Here is a 6000-nt window from a genome sequence, read left to right on the forward strand (position 1 = left end):
AACCGATGACCATCCCATCGGTAGATAAATACAATCTGAAGGGCTTCCCTTGCTGAGGTGGAATCAGAACCGGAGGATTTACCAAATAATTCTTGATTTCATCTAAGGCCAATTGTTGCTCTTTACCCCAGACAAACTCTTGATCGGCTTTCAACTTAAGTAAAGGACTGAAAGCATGAATTTTACTAGACAAATTAGATATAAACCTCCTGATAAAATTTACCTTGCCGATCAAGGATTGGAGCTCAGTCTTGTTGGTAGGGGCAACTATTTTGTTGATAGCATCAATGGATCTCCGACTAATTTCAATCCCCCTTTGATGCACCATGAAACCAAGAAATTGTCCCGCCGATACACCAAATGCACACTTATTGGGATTCATCTTTAAACCATGCTTCCTTGTGCATTCCAACACCTTTCGCAAATCGGCAAGATACTTTGTGAAGTCTCCAGACTTAACCACCACATCATCAATATAAATTTCCACCAGCTTGCCGATGAACTCATGAAATATAAAATTCATAGCCCTCTGATAAGTGGCACCAGCATTTTTCAAGCCAAAGGTCATGACTATCCATTCAAACAACCCAACATGACCAGGACATCTAAATGCAGTTTTTGGAATATCTTCTTCAGCCATGAATATCTGATTGTATCCTGCATTGCCATCCATAAAGCTGATAATCCGATGCCCAGCCGCAGCATCAACTAGTAAGTCGGCAATCGACATTGGGTAGCCATCCATTGGCGTAGCTTTATTAAGATTCCTGAAATCAATACAGACCCGAAGCTTCCCATTTTTCTTATAGACTGGAACAACATTGGAAATCCACTCGGCATATCGACACTGCCGAATAAATTTAGCTTCAATAAGTTTAGTTATTTCGGCCTTGATATCAGGAAGAATATTAGGATTACATCGGCGAGCTGGTTGCTGATGTGGCCGAAATCCAAACTTGATAGGCAACCGATGTTCAACAATTGATCGGTCTAAACCAGGCATCTCAGTATAATCCGAAGCAAAGCAATCTTTATATTCCTTTAACAAATCAGTTAACTGTTGCTTACACTCAGAATTTAACTTAGCACTAATAAAAGTAGGCCTAGGTTTATCACCACTACCTATATCTACTTCTACTAAATCATCGGCCGATGTGAACCCCTGGCCTAATTTTCCATCATCGGCGAACCTATCCATTAAAAACCTTCATCACAACCGACTGCTTGGATCGGTGGAATTTCATAATCGGCAACTTTGAGAAAATCCTTCTCCCAAATCTCTCCTGAGATACACCTAGTTCTTTCATAGGTGTCTGCCTCTGCCGATGCAATGACATAAGAAGAATCTACCGGGACAATCTCAATCTTGTCACCTACCCACTGAACCAAGCATTGGTGCATTGTAGACGAGATGCAACAATTGGCATGAATCCAATCTCTCCCTAGCAACAGATTGTAAGCACCTTTCCCACTGATCACGAAGAAAGTTGTCGGCAAGGTTTTGCTGCCGATGGTCAACTCAACACAGATGGCTCCCTTAACCGGAGACACATTCCCTTCAAAATCTTTGAGCACCATATCGGTCTTGGTCAAATCCTGATCTCCTTTTCCAAGCTTCCGATACACTGCATATGACATGATATTAATAGCAGCTCCACCATCAATTAGAATCTTGGTCATCAGCTGACCATCCACTCTTCCTTTGACAAACAGAGCCTTAAGATGTTGCCTTTCATCATCGGCAGGCTTTTCAAAGATGGCTGTCATTGGATCTAGAGCCAACTGAGCTATTTGGTCGGAAAACTCCAACTCATCATCACTGGACGGCGCAAGGAATTCCATCGGCAACATAAATTCCATGTTAACATCTACCGATGGATCTGATTGTTGCTGATCCCCAGACTGGCCAGAGTTCTCGCCCTTGCTCAACTCTTCTCGTCTTTTGCGCTGCAGCCTCCTTTTCTGTGTCCTAGTCAACCCCTCTAGACACCATGGAGGAAGCTGTTGCTGCCTTACCGATGGGCGACGACTTTCCCTTGACTCCATCCGATAAGTATTGGCATCCCTGCAAAATATGAACTCATCGGGAACCCATGCATTAGCCATCTCTTCAAGCTTTTCCCGGTTCCTGGGAAAATATTCAACACGATCACCAAGCCTGTCGTGCACACTGAGCCTGCCCCCCAGTCGGAAAAGGGTGTTGATCGATCTTCATCGGCTTCTGGGCTTTGGAACTATCAAATTTGATTCTCCCGGACTCAATAGCCGATTACAGCTGTTGACTGAAAACTTTGCACTCATTGGTGCTGTGAGAACTTGCATTGTGCCACTTGCAATATTTCATCTTCTTCAACTGTTCAGCCGATGGGATTACATGATTGGGTGACAGCTTGATTTGGCCTTCCTGAAGTAGAAAGTCAAATATCCTATCGGCTTTAGTGATATCAAACGCGAACTTCTCTAGCTCTTTATGCCCAAAAGGGCAAGACATCGGCTTCTTATTTTTTACCCATTCTGCCAAGCCGATGACTGGTTCCTCGTCAGAGTCCGAGCTTGCTGCTTCATCCACAAATGATACCTTCTTGTTCCATGCTCTCTTGGGCTCAAAAGGCCTAATATCTTGATCAGAAATTCTCTGCACCAAATGACTTAAGCTTTCGAACTCCTGAGATGCATATTTGTCCCTGATGTGCGGCAACAAACCCTAGAAAGCCAAATCGGCTAGCTGCCGATCGTCCAAAACCAGACTATAGCATTTGTTCTTGACCTCCCGTATCCTCTGCACAAAGCTCTCAACCGATTCATCGTTGCGTTGCTTCAACTTGACCAAATCGGTGATCTTCTTCTCATGGACCCCAGAAAAGAAGTACTTGTGGAATTGCTTCTCTAGATCGGCCCAAGTAATCACTGAATTGGGAGGTAATGATATGAACCAAGTGAAAGCCGATCCAGACAATGATGACGAGAACAGGCGAACCCTCAACTCATCCCTGTTAGCAGCTTCTCCACAGTGAATGATGAACCTGTTGACATGCTCCATAGTTGATGTATCATCCTGACTAGAAAACTTAGTGAAATCCAGTACTTTGTACTGATTTGGAAGCGGAATCAAATCATATGCAGGAGGATACGGTGTTCGGTAAGAGTAAGTGTTGACTTTGGGTTTTATCCCAAATTGATCTCTCATTACTTCAGCAATCTTATCGGCCCAATAAGCATCGACATCTTGCCGATGAGGCGGTTGTGGAAATGGCACCTGCTGATGGGCTTCCACGTGCCTGTGCGGTGCACGATCTGCATGGTACATTGGGTTAATCATTTGGCCGCCAATCTGCTGACCGCCGATCTGTTGACCACCAAGATGTGGACCACCAAACTACTGACCACCGATCTGCTGGCCAAGATTCATCGGCTGATTGACCAACCCTTGGTTATGGAATCCAGGGTAGATCTGGCCTTGTTGGAACCCTATAGCCTGATTATTCTGTTGGGGCATTTGTGGAAAAACTTGCTGCTCAGGCCATCCACTATTAGCATTCATCGGCATAGGACCTGCCGATGACTGGTAATTGGGCATCATCATTGAATTGACATACCCTGGCTGAGTCATAAACCTCTGTTGCGTCAGCATTGAATCTGCCGATGCGTTAGGCATCTGGAATGTTGGAGCTTGAGAATTCCTAGTGTAGGGCCTTGCAGTAGTGGTTGTAGTATACTGGGGACTCTGATTCATCGACATATTTGGAGGTGCCGATGTCATAGGAGCCTTGCCTCTCACATCAGCCATCTGAGATGTGCCAGGTGTCTTCAACAAGTATTCTGGAGGCATACCAAAACCCCACCAATTAGGAGCAAAGGATCCCGACATTGCTGATGCCAATAGATCTGTAGCAAGCTTGATCTACCCATCTGAAGTCGATGGATTGGTCGTCATCGGTGTAGATTGTGCATTAGTTACTCCTAACGTGCTTGGAGGAACAGTAGTTTCTGTACCCGCAACGGCTGTAGCAGTCGATGGAGCTGTGACCACCGGTGATCCTAGCTAATGATGAGAAGGGCCCATATAATTGGGTGGCAATTGTCCTTCCTTGAAAGTTCTAGCCACGACATTGAAAACCGTATTGGACAGCACACCAGCTTGATTGATCAAGGCACGATTAATAGCATTATCAACCATGTCTTGAAGTTTACCAGGATTGGCATCAAAAGTAACCTGCCGAGGCATCGACAGCGCTTCCTTCTGTTGATGCTGAAGGACCTCAAACATTGCTGCTTGTAATCCTCCATGGCTTTTGCAATAGCTTACTTCTGCTCATCTTTAAGATTGGCTTCCGTCATAGGGATGACGTTCTCCTGATCGAACTCAGTAGTCGACATGTCAATTTTGATCTCGAATCTGGTCCCACCAGGTGTGCCAAAAGATGTGTTGATGCAAAAGCTGGATCTGCAAACACAAAGGGCTAATACCCAGTTCAAACGTTAAGGCGTGCCAGCCGATTTGACCTTACTATCGGCAAAGGTGATAACTCGAATACTTTGGTCCCGACAACAGCGATACGCCCGGATGCCACGGCCAAGAGGTATTCACGTGGAACTCGAGAATACGCCGAGCTTAAGTCGATGAACACCTAAGAACTCATAATGAAAAGGAAAAATATGACGAAGTCGTCGAAAAGTAGATGCTAGAATATGAGTAAAAACTTGTGTTTGATTGATTGATTGATTCTGTCTATTACAAGGCCCTAGGGTCTACATTTATACTCCGCTCAAAGAGCTACAATCAAACACGACTAGAACTCGAATTCCAAATTAAACAGAATCCATATACAAACCGACTTAAATAACTAAGGAAAATATAAAAACTATCCTCCCGTGACAAACTGGGACACCACCACAGGCCAATCGGCAACCTTTAGGTTCTTCTGAGTCATCGGCAGACCCCTCATCGTAGCCATTGGCACAGGTTAATGCTGACCATCGGCATAAACATATCACCACTCATAGACTTAGTCACATTCAACTATCCCTTCATCGGCAACCACCCTCATCGCCAACTCTCCTGCAGACCAGTTACTGTTGCCTTATCTTGCCGATCTATACTCTACCGATCCCGGGTGCGTGTTCAAAAACGGTGTCAACAGCTTCAAAATCTTGTGAGGAAAATTCAAACCTTGGAGATGAAGAAGCTCCTCAAGCTAACACCACTACTCATGAGGTATGCATAGATGGGTGGACAATCACTTATAAAGAGTTTCAACCTCGAAAGATCAAGCAATGTAAAAAGAAAGCTAACCAGCCAAACATAAACCTTCAGAGGTCAGCGAGCTGATAACACACCGAGCAACACTTCAGAGGAAAATAACTTCACAAAGGATCCAGCTATGAGAAAGTGTTATCACTACCGATAGGAAGGATACTATGTAAAATTTTGTCCACAGAGGAATCACAGATGCATCATGAAAGTAGCCACACTAAGTTTAAGATATAGGAGTTTGTGTCCCTTTGTGTAATAAAAACGTTAGTAGCGAAAGTCGAGTTTGTGTGCCTTGTGAACCTTTAGTGCTTAATTGATTTGTCATTATGCTTATGCTTGATTTGGATTTTTGTAATGAGTGTAGTGATCTTGTGAGTTATCTTCACAATTTCATTTAGTTTATAGGCCTAAGGTTTAAGGATTAATGAAATAAATAGCTGGTGTTTCCCTTGTTATCTTAATATAATCTTTCCAAAGTATTCTGTGTTTTATCAGTTCATGTCCCTGTTCTTGGATAACCAAAAATCATGAGAAAATTATGGATGATTGTAGACTTCAAGATCTTTCTCTAACCTCAAGAATCACCCCCATAGCTATCTTGGAATTGGAGTTATAAAAATCACAAGAAGATACAGTTGTGCTGTCAGGAATCTGGACCAGTTTCAGTTTCTTACTGTTTTAGACAAAATTAACTATAGAATTTGGAAAAGTGTTCTATATCAAAGTTTTACACAATTGGCTAAGCT

The sequence above is a fragment of the Sorghum bicolor genome, chromosome 9 (genome assembly GCF_000003195.3).
Source record: "Sorghum bicolor cultivar BTx623 chromosome 9, Sorghum_bicolor_NCBIv3, whole genome shotgun sequence".
In the NCBI taxonomy this organism is placed as follows: domain Eukaryota; kingdom Viridiplantae; phylum Streptophyta; class Magnoliopsida; order Poales; family Poaceae; genus Sorghum; species Sorghum bicolor.